This window comes from Rhipicephalus sanguineus, chromosome 7, assembly GCF_013339695.2.
Source record: "Rhipicephalus sanguineus isolate Rsan-2018 chromosome 7, BIME_Rsan_1.4, whole genome shotgun sequence".
NCBI lineage: Eukaryota > Metazoa > Arthropoda > Arachnida > Ixodida > Ixodidae > Rhipicephalus > Rhipicephalus sanguineus.
Genome location: NC_051182.1, coordinates 3,889,444 through 3,905,014, shown reverse-complemented (window position 1 = coordinate 3,905,014; position 15,571 = coordinate 3,889,444). Strand labels below are relative to the sequence as shown.

Here is a 15,571-nt window from a genome sequence, read left to right as displayed (position 1 = left end):
TACTGTGAGAAGAGGCCAATTGATGTTTGGATAGTTGAAGTCCCCAAAGAGGAAGATTGGAGAGTTAGGGAGCGTCTTTTTTATGTTGTCTAGCGAGCAGCAAAGATAGTTGCAAAAAAGCGGCTGGCTTTCTGGGGGCCTGTAGCAGATCCCAAAGATAGATTTCAGGGGTGAGTTATGTAGGCATATCCACGATAGCTCTCACTCATTATCATGACAAATGAGGGATGACTGTAAGTTATTTTTGGTAGCGATGAGTACGCCACCACCTCTCCTATCGATTCTATCATGACGATAAACAATGAAATCTGATGGCAGGATTTCGTGATCTCTGATGTCTTCATTCAGCCACGTTTCCGTGAGAAGGATGATATCAGCATCTGTGTCTGAGATGTAGCTACAGAGCTGCTCGCGCTTAGGTACAACACTTCGTATGTTAGTGAATGCAACGTTAAGAAAAGAACATGTTTGGCGGCTCGGAATAGAGACCGGGGTGAGATTCATTGGATTGCGTCAATTACTTCCTTTGGTGGCACGGTCGCGCACATATCTGTTGCTTTCTCAGACACGAGAGCACTCGTTCACGCTATCCGTTTCTTTGTCATAGAAGTAAGTGTTTTTGCCCACGTGAAGGCGATCGAGTGCCAGTTTGAAGGGGCATTTCTGGGGGCATATAAACTTGAGCAGCTTTGACCGCGCGAGACGGGTAGTAGGTGCGAAATCCTCCCTTACGGCATAGTTAGTATCTTTTAGTTCATGGTCACAGGCCAAAATTTTCGCTTTAGTCTTGAAATGATTTAATTTGGCAATAATGGGTCGTTTTTTGCCCGGACAGAATTTACCAATACGATGTGCGCGTTCAATACTTCCCGCGTCTAGTTGTAACTTCAGGTTGTTCAAACACATTGTGACGACTTTTTGCTCCGAGGTATCCCATGATTCGTTTTCTGAGTCGTCAATACCAAGAAAAAGCAGATTGTTTCTGCGCAGCCTATTGTTTCCGTCGAGACTTGCAGCTTTAAGAACTCCTGTCACTTTTAATTTGCTCTGTATCGTTTGTGCTAGAGTCAATTACTGCATCATTTTTTGTTGATTCAAGCAAAGTTAAACGGTCGTTCAGTGACGAGAGCAGTTTTTTCTTGCTCGGCTTGCGCACTCTTGAGGTTTGCTAGCTCGGAGCGAATTGTATTTTGTTGTTATATTTTCTTGATTGCAGTTAGTATGGTTTCTAGCTCGCGCGTTCCAGTTGGGCTGGGATTAATTTCCACATCACCAGAAAGTAATAAGAGTATCTGGCACAAAAATTTCAGGGTAGCAGCATCGCAACACAGAGTGATTACGCGACGCCATTTGATATCATAGGGGCACGACACCGTAACTAAGAGTGGATCGTTGCTACGAAATTCTTTTGAGAGACCAATGCAACTAACCTGCAAGATTAGCAGTGGTGTAAGCATTTTGGGGCTTGCGATGTCGCGCCCTGTCTGAGCTGCGTATCTCGTCCGTTTATGTAGATCCCATCCAGGTTCCATGGTTGATGACGTCGTCGATGAGCAGCGTGGCCAGGCGAAGCATAGTGTTCGCGCTGGATATGGGTCTGTCGCTACGTTCGGTCGATCGGCTAGTAGATGGGTGATGGCGTAGTCCACTTCATGCTGAGCGGACGCCAGTTGTTCCGACGGAAGGGCCACGAACAGGGACAGGCTGTTCGGCAGCAGGCTAATCAGCATCTGGAAGGTTAGCAGTGGTGTAAGCACTTTGGGGCTTGCGATGTCGCGCTGTCGCGATGTCTGCCAGAAATAAGTTTGGTAGCCTGCGTCAGCAAGTAAATCGAGAGATCAAGAAGAAAAGATGTAGCAAGAAGCATTACCAGAAGTATGTTGAATGCTGTGATAGTGTTGTGGGTAAGATACCTCTTTCTTGCGGGCGTTACTATGTTGGTTAACGGGGCGGTGTGCTAGTGACCGCATGCGCGAGCATGCGAACAACGTCCGTAAACAAGCCAGAGATAGTCAACTGTCTCTTCACTGTAATGGATGTGGTTGCCAGCCATCTTTTAAAGGTTGGACATTCCTATCAAAGTGCCGCGATGAACGCGCGCGTGTCATTTCTGAAGCGTATCATATCTATAATGGCGGAGATGCATGTGTCAGCCTCCCCTCGATCTCCCTCCTTCCGAAGCAGTTAACTTTTCTGTCTGATTGAGGATTTTTTGGCCTCTGCGCAGGCTAATCATCATATTTTTCGTTGTTTCTTTGCTTTTCTGTTTTCTTGAGATTGTCGCGGAGTATATAAATGCGGACTGGAAGAATAAAACACATTTGGTTGTTAGTCAGCGTCGTGGTTTATATCCTTTCTTCGTCCCGTCTTTTAGCGCTGTTTTGTACACTTAGACTTGGCTGCTATTCTGTGGTTTTGGTCGAGTCCCCACACTGCGCATGTGTCACGTGGTTTTGGCGGGAGCATGTGACGTGAATAGTTACGCGATAACTTCAGTTGTGAGTACAGCGCGTGTCCTGTTTTCTTCTATCTCTGCCTTTCTATCGTTATGAGCGAGAAAACCTCTTCGCTCCTTGAAACGGCGGGATTTCTTTATGCCAATGTTTCGTAGAGTTAAGCCAGATCGGATCCTAGTGGAGTCAGCTGCTATCCTTACTTTGTGTATAATGTCGCGGGGTCGTGACGTCGAAGAAGAGAACAGCTGGCGTGGTCAACATGAAACTTTATTTGGCCGAACTTGTGGCCGGGAAATGAAAACTCAGACTACAGCAATACACGCTGTAGACTGATAGCGGTGAACTGGGCATCGGCCGTCGAACAACTGACAAGCGATCAAGCACGTCGTCTTTTATACAAGCGCTATCGAAATTTCCAGCAATATCGCTTTTGGCGGCGTTATCTCTCGACAAAGCTGGAACATTCGCGTGCGGCGCGCAATCTTAACAAAACGATCTACTACAATCGCGAAGCTTCTCGAACACTGCTTCGCGGACAGCGTCGAGCATTGATAACCGTCCTTGCTGGCCAAACCCGAATAGATAAAAATTAGGGGTGTGCGAATATCAAATTTTTCGAATACGAATCGAATACGAATATCCACCTTCGAATATCGAATCGAATATCGAATATTAAAGGAAAATGCCTCCACAGTAACAATATTTTATTTAACATGTAGCTATTTGAAAAAAAACCATTAACAACCTGACTGGCAACACAACATACACTGCCATCTCCAGAACACAATGTCCGGGCTAGCACAATGCACATCACAACACAAGCAAATATCACGGCACAATGAAAGTAATGGCTATATACATGTTATCATGAAGAAATATGAGTTGCTCCACATGATCAGGCAGCAGGCACTCCCTTGTAACAGAGACAACACCCCACCCCGCTACCCCCTTCCACTGAAAAGGCACGCTCGCTTAGAACAGAAGTGGCTGGTATAGGGAGTTACATGGGGCAAAGCTTTGCCAGACTGGGGTATCTGAAGGTGCCTACAGTACGCCGCCAGTCACGTGGGTCTCTGTCTTTCTTCAGAAGTGGTCCCGCATAGTGAACGAGTGGTAGTTCGGCACGTTACGGCCGCATAATATTGAAAATGTACGGTTACATGATCGCCAACAGCGCTGCACGTCGGAGATGCACCAGCAATAAATCATACGTATTGGGGCGCTCGTCGCAGGCAGATATCGTGCCTCCGTGTACTTACGATGTGTATCGCTCTTCTCGGCAACGTTTTTAGCGATACGAACGCAGCAGAAATGTGGAAGACGAGTTATTAAATGCGAAGCATTTCTTAGCGAACTTCTGCGACTTTGACCGTATCTATCTATCTATCTATCTATCTATCTATCTATCTATCTATCTATCTATCTATCTATCTATCTATCTATCTATCTATCTATCTATCTATCTATCTATCTATCTATCTAGCCGCCTACGACTTTGTGCTCTCCTGGTCGCTTGGTTAATCGAATGTGCACCAAAATTGGTATGGCGTAACATGACTATATGACGAACATAAATGACAAGTCATAACATGAAAATCATGACACGAATGTCATGTACAGCATGATTTACATGCTACGCTCATGGTGCGCTGGCGGCCGTTTCGCTAGCTTGATATACACCAAAATCGGAATCTTGTGACGTGACTGTGTGACGAGCATAAATAACACGAGTTAACATGAAAATCATGACACGCATGTCATGTACAGCATGACTTACGTGCCACGCTCATGGTGCGCTGGCGGGCCGTTTCGCTAGCTTTATATACACCAAAATTGGTATCTTGCTACGTAACCGTGTGACGAACATAAATAACACGAGTTATCATGAAAATCATGACACGCATGTCATGTACAGCATGACTTACGTGCCATGCTCATGGGGCGCTGGCGGCCGTTTCGCTAGATTGATATGCACCGAAATTGGTATCTTGCGACGTGACCGTGTGACGAACATAAATAACACGAGTTATCATGAAAATCATGACACGCATGTCATGTACAGCATGACTTACGTGCCACGCTCATGGGGCGCTGGCGGCCGTTTCGCTAGATTGATATACACCAATATTGGTCTCTTCCGACTTGATCGTGTGACGAACATAAGTAACTCGAGTTATCATGAAATCATTGTTGTAGCGACGGCTCATCCTATAACCTAGAGGCCGCGATAAAGGATGCCCTGCAGAACTCCACGCATTCGCTTTTGACGAGATACACGAGTTACACACGCACCGATTTCGACATCGAACTTGAGAAGCTTCGTGCAATGCGCCGTCGCGCAGAACGAAGATATAGACGCACAAAGTGCAAGGATGATTTGAGACTGGCTCGACGCATTCAGAAGAAAATACAGCGTCACATGGATAAACTGGCTTCGCGACGATGGGCATCCTTCTGCGAGTCGTTGGATCCGCGAAAGCCTTTATCGCTTATATGGAGAACTGTCCGTGGTCTTCGCACAACCTTTAGTCAGCGACACCCGTTTAAATCTCTGGCACTTCACTTGCAGTGTAACGAGAATGACGTCGCAGAATCCTTCTGTAGAAGGATTGCCGGCGACTCAAATTTCACAGATACAAGGACGGTGGAGCTCGGCCTCCCATTTCTCTCACGTGATCACCGCATGGAGTGCCCGTTTTCTATGGATGAGCTAGAAGCTGCACTGTCATTGTGCAGACGTTCTTCGGCGCCAGGACCTGACGGCATTACATATCGTGCTCTTTGTAACCTTGGAGACGAAGCTCGGAAGGCACTCCTGCACCTATACAACGACTCCTGGCAGACTGGTACAGTTCCCCAAGCATGGAAGTCAAGTCGCCTCATTCCTCTTCTCAAAGCTGGCAAGTCGCCGCTGGACATATCCTCATACCGTCCTATCGCGCTTGCCAGTTGCGTGGGAAAAACAATGGAAAGAATGATTCTAACACGACTGGAATGGTACTTGGAGCACTATGAAGTCTATCCAGATGCCATGGCCGGATTCAGGCGCGGGCCGATCGGCAACAGACAACGTTGTTGATCTGGTGACATATGTCGAACACCAGAAGACCTGTAAGAGACTGTGTGCTGCTCTGTTTCTAGACGTCAAGGGGGCTTATGATAATGTCTCCCATGAAGCCATCCTGAGTGCATTAGAAACAGTAGGTCTTGGTGGCAAGGTATATATGTGGGTGTGCAGCTACTTGCAGAGAAGGTCGTTCTACGTCACCACAGAGAATGGCCCGACAACTGAGTATTACAGTAGCCGAGGAGTCCCTCAAGGAGGAGTTCTAAGCCCTACGCTTTTCAATCTAACCCTCATTGGACTGGTCGAAAGCCTACCAAGCACCGTAAGCTTTCTATCTACGCTGACGACATCTGCATTTGGACTTCAGGTGTGACACGGCTTCAGCTTCGCGCACGCCTTCAGAAGGCAGCCACAATGACGTCCTGCTACCTTCGTAACAAGGCCTGGAAGTGTCTTGCGGGAAATGTGCAGTGGTAGCATTCACGAGGAAGCCAATGTCTGCCTATGGTATATCAATTAACGGAGACCTGATATCATTCAGCAGAAGCCACAGGTTCTTGGGAGTCATAATTGACAGAAACCTGTCTTGGACTCCACACGTGAACTACTTGAAGAAGCGGCTGACTGCTATATGTCACATGTTCAGATTCCTTGCAGGAAAAAAATGGGGAGTGCCGATACCATCTATGTTACAACTGTACAGGGTTCTGTTTATTGGATTCCTACGGTACAGTTTGCCTGCAATATCGAACACCGGCAAGACTAACCTGCGCGCGATTCAGAGCATTCAAGCCAAGCTCTTAAGATATGCCTTGGGTTACCCCGCAGCGCGTCAACGGCTGAAACCATTGCCATCGCGCAAGACTACTCAATCACGACACACATTATCACCGAGACAATGCGTACGTACCTCAGGCATTATGCCAGGACCCCTTCCCTTCCCACCATCTGGCGAGCCTCGCTGCTGAAAGGCCCCGCACGACATATAGTGCCACTGTCGGCAAACATCGCTCGTCATTTACTGCGGGGTACGCACCTGCGTCAAAGCCAGTGTTCCCTCCGTGGTGCTTGAGCCGCCCACGAGTTCACCTAACGGTTCCGGGAGTGCGGAAGAAGTCAGACCTACCGACACATGCACTGAAACAATTGAGCCTACTCCTACTCTACGAAAACTACGGTAACCACGTCCACATCTATACGGATGGCTCGACTACGTCGTCCAGTTCTGGTGGTGCGGTGGTTATACCATCACAAGGGATAACTCTGCGTCTTAAAACTTCACATGCGACGACGTCTACGGCGGCAGAACTCGCGGCTCTGCGCAGCGCACTAGAATTTATTGATACTGAAAGACCAAGTAAATGGGCTGTGTTTTCTGATTCAAAACCGGCGTTACAGTGCCTGCGGTCAGTTCTCCGACGAGGATGCCACGAACAGTTGACGTATGAAACCGTAAAACTTCACGACCGCGTTATTCAAAAAGGCCACGATATTGACTTCCAGTGGTTACCTGGCCACTGTGGAATCAGTGGAAATGATTCCGCCGATCACGCTGCTCGCGCATCACACCAGGAAGCAAACATTGTCCCAATTCCGCTTTCAAGACAGACGCTGCAAGGCAGATTCGACAACTGGCCCGCAGTCTCACACTTACGGAGTGGAACGCACCAAGCATCAGACATACCAGACTACATCAACTGAACCCTTCACTGCAACTCCAACCTCCATCCGGCCTTCATCGACGCGAAGCTTCGCTTCTCTATCGCCTTTGGTTGGGAGTTGCTTTTACGAAGGCATATACAACGTTAATCGGAATGACGGACAGCGCGGCGTGTGATGTTTGCGGCACCGAAGAAGACATCGAACACCTGCTGTGCCACTGCCCTCGTTTTCCTCGGAGCGACAAGTACTGTCCAACGCACTGCGGCGACTGGATGATAGGCCAATTTCCGTGCAGGTGCTACTACAGCACCGTCCACATCTCTCGGCGGCCCACAAGGCAGTGAAAGCACTCTTGTGTTTTTTGAGAACGACGGGCTTATGCGAACGCCTCTGACTTGTGGTGCAAACCCGCACGCTGTAGTGAATGCACTGCATCTCTTCTCTCTCTCTCTTATTTTTTTTTCTCTTTCCTCCCTTCTATTTCTCGTCTTTCTAATCCCCTTCCCCGACCCCCCAGTGTAGGGTAGCCAACCGGAAGTGTTTCTGGTTAACCTCCCTGCCTTCTCCTTTTTCTGTTTCCTTCCTTCCTTCATGAAAATCATGACACGCATGTCATGTACAGCATGACTTACGTGCCACGCTCATGGGGCGCTGGCGGCCGTTTCGCTAGCTTGATATTCACGAATATTGGTCTCTTGCGACGTGACCGTGTGACGAACATAAATAATACGAGTTATCATGAAAATCATGACACGCATGTCATGTACAGCATGACTTACGTGCCACGCTCATGGGGCGCTGGTGGCCGTTTCGCTAGCTAGATCTACCCCGGAATTGGTCTTGCGCGACGTGACTGTGTGACGAACATAAATAACACGAGTTAACATGAAAGTCATGACACACTGTCATGTACAGCATGACTTACGTGCCACGCTCATGGCGCGCTGGCGGCCGTTTCGCTAGCTTTATATACACCAAAATTGGTATCTTGCGACGAGACCGTGTGACGAACATAAATAACACGAGTTATCATGAAAATCATGACACTCATGTCATGTACAGCATGACTTACGTGCCATGCTCATGGGCGCTGGCGGCCGTTTCGCTTGATTGATATGCACCGAAATTGGTATCTTGCGACGTGACCGTGTGACGAACATAAATAACACGAGTTATCATGAAAATCATGACACGCATGTCATGTACAGCATGACTTACGTGCCACGCTCATGGGGCGCTGGCGGCCGTTTCGCTAGATTGATATGCACCGAAATTGGTATCTTGTGACGTGACCGCGTGACGAACATAAATAACACGAGTTATCATGAAAATCATGACACGCATGTCATGTACAGCATGACTTACGTGCCACGCTCATGGTGCGCTAGCAGCCGTTTCGCTAGCTTGATATACACCAATATTGGTCTCTTCCGACGTGACCGTGTGACGAACATAAATAACACGAGTTATCATGAAAATCATGACACGCATGTCATGTACAGCATGACTTACGTGCCACGCTCATGGTGCGCTGGCGGCCGTTTCGCTAGATTGATATGCACCGAAATTGGTATCTTGCGACGTGACCGTGTGACGAACATAAATAACACGAGTTATCATGAAAACCATGACACGCATGTCATGTACAGCATGACTTACGTGCCACGCTCATGGTGCGCTGGCGGCCGTTTCGCTGGCTTGATATACACCAATATTGGTCTCTTCCGACGTGACCGTGTGACGAACATAAATAACACGAGTTATAATGAAAATCATGACACGCATGTCATGTACAGCATGACTTACGTGCCACGCTCATGGGGCACTGGCGGCCGTTTCGCTAGATTGATATACACCACAATTGGTATCTTGCGACGTGACTGTGTGACGAACATAAATAACACGAGTTAACATGAAAGTCATGACACGCATGTCATGTACAGCATGACTTACGTGCCACGCTCATGGTGCCCTGGCGGCCGTTTCTCTAGGTTGATCGACCCCCAAGTTGGTATTGCGCGACGTTACTGTGTGACGAACATAAATAATAGGAGTTAACATGAAAATCATGACACGCATTTTCCTCAATGACATACAAGACGATGTATGCAGCTCTTTGCTGGCTGCTTCGCATTACATCGATTCCCACAATGCATTCCCATAATCGAATCGCATATTCGATTTTTCGAATATTCGAAGTTATCGAATATTCGAAACTTTTCGAATACACGATTTTCGAATCGAATACGAATATCTCGTATGTAATGTTCGACGAATATTCGAAACTTTCGAATATTCGCACACCCCTAATAAAAATTAAACAAGAAGTGGGCGTGGCATTGCCCCCCTCTGAAAAAGCATCGTCCCGATGCTTGTGAAAGAACAAAGAAGAGAAAAAAACAAGTGCATACAATAATAAATTACAACAACAAAGGAAAAAGTAGAGTCCCCAGGTTCGCTAACAAGTAAAAAACGGCCTAAGACGCACGACATGGACGACTTCAGGTCCTGCGCGGTGTCGCTGGGAGTTCGTAATGCCGTCCGGGATGACTTCGTAGTGAAAAGCGCCAAGGCGTCGAAGGACCTTGTATGGCCCGAAGTATCGCCGAAGGAGTTTTGTAGCGTCAGCTACACTTGCCTAGCCGGAGCCGATTGCGCGTGGTTCCTCATGAGCCGTGCTGCGCATGCGCGAGGATCAGTGCGGAGCCGGCATCTCACGCGCCCTCCGCCACCGCCGCGCGCGGCTCGCCGGTGCTGGTGGCGGAGGAGTGGCGTCATAGCCGGGCAGACAGATTGGCGCCGGCGCGCGCGACTCACCGCTGCTGCTCTGCGCATTCGAGAGGGGTGACGTCGTAGCCATGGCGCGCGCAGCTATTCGCCTTCGCTGTGCAGTCGCCGTCTAACAATGCGCTGGCGCCGCTTGATAGCGCCTCTGACTGGCGTTTGCAGGTGGGTAACGCCATGGAGGAGGAGAGCGCAAATGCTGCTCAACGGCGCAGAAGAGCCGAGAAGCTTATGTCATCGGATCCCGAAGTAGTTGCCTGGCAATTACCGGTTCAGCGTACGAAGAATGAAGAAGCAACCTGACGTTGAGCAAAAATAAATATGCATGCGCCACATAATACGTATACCATGTGTGTGTCATTGGAGGAGCAGTAAGCATGACAATCAAGCTAATCCTAGACAATCTGGACAGCTCAGAATAATCAGCTGAACCTTTGCTAACGCTACGTATATCCTGGCATAGCCGAGCTAAGCCACTGCAAATTTTTTTTCGCTAAGCCCACGTCGGCGTATCGGCGTCCAGGCCCAAACACGGTCGCCGGGCTGGTATTCCACGAAGCGTCGTCGAAGATTGTAGCGACGGCTGTCAGTCTAGTGCTGGGTGTTGATGCGTAGGCGGGCGAGCTGTCGAGCTTCTTCGGCACGTTGAAGGTAAGCGGCGGCGTCGCAGTTTTCTTCGTCGGTGACGTTCGGTAGCATGGCGCCGAGCGTCGTCGCCGGGCTCCTTCCGTAGGTCAACTTGTACAGCGTCAAGGTGCGTATTTGGGCCGGTTGGTACATGTTCAACGATACGAGAAACAGCGCCAAACACGGCACAGTTAAAGAGACGGACCCAGCGCTTGGTCCGTCTCTTTCACTGTCCCGTGTTTCGCGCTGTTTCTCGTATCGTTGAACTTGTACGGCGTCATCTGCGTTGTTTCTTGGACGGCCGTGTTTTAAGCAAAGGTCACGTACGGAAAGACGGCTTCCCACGTCTTGTGCTCAACGTCGACGTGCATGGCCAGCATGTCGGCAGTGGTCTTATTTAGACGTTCGGTGAGGCCATTGGTCTGCGGGTGGTAGGCGCTGTTGCGGCGGTGGCTCGTCTCGCTGTATTTGAATATCGCCTGTGTTAGGTCCGCAGTAAAGGCGGCACCTCTGTCTGTGATGAGGACCTCTGGGGCGCCATGACACAAGACGATGTTCTCCACGAAGAACTTGGCTACCTCGGCGGCACTGCCTTTGGGCAAGGCCTTTGTCTCGGCGTAGCGGGTGAGGTAGTCAGTTGCTACGACGATCCACTTGTTGCCGAAAGTCGACGTCGGGAACGGCCCCACTAGGTCCATCCCAATTTGCTGAAACGGCCGGTGACGTGGTTCGATTGGCTGCAGAAGTCCCACTGGCCTAGTCGGCGGTGTCTTCCGTCGCTGGCAATCTCGGCAAGTCTTAACATAGTGGGCGACGTTGGCAGCCAGGCGTGGCCAGTAGTCCTGTATTCTAGTGAGCGTGCGGGAAACACCGAGGTGTCCAGCCGTGGGGTCGTCGTGTAAGGCCTGGAAGACTTCTTGTCGCAGTGATGAGGGCACGACGAGAAGGTAGTCGGTTCGAAGTGGCGAGAAGTTCTTCTTCAGGAGAACGCCATTCCGTAAGAAAAACGACGGCAGTCCTCGCTTGAATACCTTCGGAACAACGGTGGTCTTGCATTCGAGGTACTCCATAAGGCACCCCAGTTCCTCGTCGGCTCGTTGCCTTTCGGCGAAGTCGTCGGCACTTATAGTTCCGAGGAAGCAGTCATCGTCGTCGTCTTGCGGCGGCGCATCGACGGGGGCACGAGACAGGCAGTAGGTGTCAGAGTGCTTTCGTCCGGATGTGTACACGACGGTAATGTCGAATTCTCGAAGCCCCAGTCTTCGTCGTGCCAGACGACCGGAAGGGTCCTTCAAGTTAGCTAGCCAACACAGACAACTTTGAAGGGCCTGTCCTAGAGGTAGGGGCGAAACTTTGACGTAGCCCAGAGGATGGCAAGGCATTCCTTTTCTGTTGTGGAATAGTTGGCTTCTGCCTTGGATAGTGACCGGCTAGCATAAGCAATAACCCTTTCAAGCCCGTCAGTCATTTGCACAAGGACGACGCCGAGTCCTACGCTGCTTGCGTCGGTGTGTATTTCCGTATCGGCGCAATCGTCGAAATGCGCAAGTATCGGTGGCGTCTGCAGGCGTCGTTTAAGTTCTTGAAAGGCTTGCACTTGCGGCGTTTCCCGCCTGAATTCCACGTTAGTCTTCGTGAGAAGCGTCAGTGGTTCGGAGATCCGTGAAAAGTTTTTGACGAAGCGTCTGTAATGGCGCATAAGCCGAGAAATTGGCGCACGGCCTTCTTGTCGGTGTGTGGCGCGAAGTCGGCGATGGCAGCTATTTTCCTTGTGTCTGGGCGCACTCCCGATTTGCTGATCACATGACCCAGAAACAAGAGCTCGTCGTACGCGAATCGGAACTTTTCTGGCTTCAGGGTCAGTCCAGAGGGCGTGATTACATGGAGTACTGCCTCAAGCCGCCGGAGATGCTCGTCGAAGGTCGAGGAAAACACGACGGCGTCGTCCAAATACACAAGGCACGTCTGCCACTTCAATCCGGCCAGTACGGTGTCCATGATACGCTGGAACGTCGCAGGTGCCGAGCAAAGACCGAAAGGCATGACCTTGAACTCAAAGAGGCCGTCGGGTGTTATAAAAGCGGCGTTTTCTCGGTCTCTTTCGTCTACTTCGATCTGCCAATAGCCGGTCTTGAGGTCCATCGACGAAAAGTACGTCGCGTTGTGAAGTAGATCCAGGGTGTCGTCTATTCGTCGGAGGAGGTACACGTCCTTCTTCGTGATTTTGTTCAGGCGCCGATATTCAACGCAGAAGCGCAGTGTTCTGTCCTTCTTCTTCACTAACACCACAGGTGACGCCCAAGGACTCTTGGACGGCTGGATGATGTTGTCGCGTAGTATCTCGTCGACTTGTTTCTTTATCGCGTCGCGCTCTCGAGTCGAAACTGTAGGAGCTCTGACGGAGTGGTCAAGAATTTTTTTCTGTTATAATGCGGTGCTTCGCAACGGCCGTTTGTCGGACCCGCGATGACGACGAGAAACAGTCCTTGTATTGCAGGAGGAGTGTATTGAGGTAGTCTTGCTTGACCTTCGGAAGGCTCGGGTTGACGTCAAAATCCGGTTCGGGACCTCTATTCGTCGACGCAGGTTCGGCAGCATCGAAGAGGGCGAAAGCATCGCTGGTGGCTACACATTCCTCGATGTAGGCAACCGTCGTACCAATGTTGAGGTGCCTACATTCGTGACTGAAGTTTGTCAGCACTACCTTTGCTTTACCGTCCCGCACCTCGGCTATACCTCGTGCGGGGCAAATTTGACGGTTCAGGAGTAGGTGCTGATCGCCCTCGATGACGCCTTCACGGTTCACCGGTTTTTCGGTGCCGACGGAAATTATGACGCTGGAGCGCGGCGGAACGTTCACCTGCTCTTCTATCACATTCAATGCATGGTTCCCTGGCGTCGCGTGGGAAGGGAGCGCTTTGTCTGAGGTTAGTGTTATCGACTCAGACCTCAGGTCGATGACGGCGCCGTGGTCACTTAGGAAGTCCATTCCAAGTATCCCATCACTGGAGCAGTTTTGTAGGATTACAAAGCTCGCAGGATAAGTCCGGTTATTGACGATGACTCTCGCCGTGCAAACACCAATCGGCGTTATCAGATGGCCTCCAGCGGTCCGGATCTCGGGGCCTTCCTAAGCAGTCCTAACTTTCTTCAGCTTTGCTGCGCACGGCCCACTGATAACGGAATAATCGGCTCCATATCGACGAGAGCGGTGACGTTGTGGCCGTCGATCAGAGCGTCGAGGTCGCTAGTCCGCCGTCTTGCGTTGCGGTTACGCCGCGGCGTCGGGTCATGGCTACGTCGTTTTGCACCGCTGCTTCCGCGTTGCGTCGTCAGGTCTGCTTCCGGTCGCAATGTTTCGTCTTCAGGACGTCGTTCGGCGTGCGGCGGGGGCTCTGAACTTCGTCGCAGCGTCGACGTCGACGGCGGAGGATCTTGAGCATTTCGTCGTTCAGCAACCGCACCTCCATCGGTTGCTGCCCTTAGTTTTGCGGATACGGGCTAGGCGACCGGCCCCGGTTTGGGCCAGTGTACTGCCGGCCGTGCGGTGACATGTAGCGGCCGGGCGAAGGCGAGCGGGAAGGTCGTCGTTCTTGCCACTGTGTTCCGGTGAGGTAGTCGATGTCGCGAGGTCGTTGGTCTGGCTGCGGCCGCAGCGCGCTGACGGCGAATCCGCGTAGCCCCATCTGTCGGTACTGGCAGCGGCCGGCCTCCCCGCAGTGATAGCAGAGCGGGCGGTTGTCAGGGGCGCGCCAAACGTCGGTCTTCTTTGGGGCGTAGCGCGGCGTGTAGCGCTGGGCGACAGGAGGACGGTAGGTCGTTGGTGGTGATGGCGGCGGCGTCTGGCGGCAGAACTGCTGCGGCGGCGCGACGTCTTGACGTGGATGAGGACGGGGGCGTTGCGTCTGGCCGCAGCAGCATAGTTCATTGCTTGCAGCTGCGGCTGCGCTGAATCGGGGGTGCTCAGAGACTGCTGGATTTCCTCGCGGACCATATCGGCGATCGAATCCACTTGAGGCTGCGCTGAAGGCAACAGCTTGCGTATCTCCTCCCGCATTATCGCTCTGATGGTTTCCCGTAAGTCGTCGGTGCCTAGCGAGTGCGCTTCGGTGTAGCCTGTCGACAGGGTTGAGCGGTTGTATTGCTTCGTCCTAATCTCGAGGGATTTTTCAATTGTAGTAGCCTCCTTTAGGAATTCGGTGACAGTTTTCGGTGGGTTCCGCACCAATCCTGCAAAGAGGTCTTGTTTCACTCCCCGCATAAGGAAGCGGACCTTTTTTTCCTCAGACATGGCAGCATCAGCCAGGCGGAAAAGTCGCGTCATCTCTTCCGTATAGATAGTGACCGTCTCAATCGGTAGCTGCGCCCTTGTCTCCAGCAAAGCAGCGGCCTTTTCCTTGCGGACGATGCTCGAGAAGGTATTAAAGAACGTCGTCCGAAAGAGGTCCCAGGATTGAAAGCTCGATTCACGGTTTTCGAACCAGGCCTTCGCGGCGTCTTCTTAGTAGAAATAGACGTGGCGCAGCTTCTCTGCAGTGTCGCAGTGGTGGAAGGTGGCGACTCGCTCGTACGTCTCCAGCCAGCTCTCCGGGTCTTCAAACGACGATCCACGGAAATTCGGTGGCTCCCTTGGCTGTTGCATCACTACCGTTGCAGGTGGCAGGGCGGCTCTCATCGTCTCGGCGGTCGATGTTACGGTCTTGGGGCTGCCTGGTGTTTTCGGGAAGGAGCCCGTACTCTGGTTGTAGTCCCTTCTGCCGGCGGCTGGTTCGAGGATCCGGGCTGTCTTTAGCGTCGTCTTCTTCGCGGCTTGGGCTTGTGTAAGCGCCCCGCTGTGGCGTCCGGATCATGAAGCAGCATCTCCGCGAGATGTCATGGGGTCGTGACGTCGACGAAGACAACAGCTGGCGTGGTGAAGATGAAACTCTTTATTTGGCCGAACTTGTGGCCGGGAAATGAACTTATACTACAGCAA

At 51.0% G+C, this 15,571-nt stretch overlaps 1 protein-coding gene across 1 annotated transcript in view; it reads left to right on the top strand.

Annotated features, from left to right (window-relative positions):
* LOC119399273 (phenoloxidase-activating factor 2) overlaps window positions 1-15,571 on the top strand; it is a 239,389-nt gene that overhangs the window by 158,900 nt on the left and 64,918 nt on the right. The window lies entirely within an intron of this gene.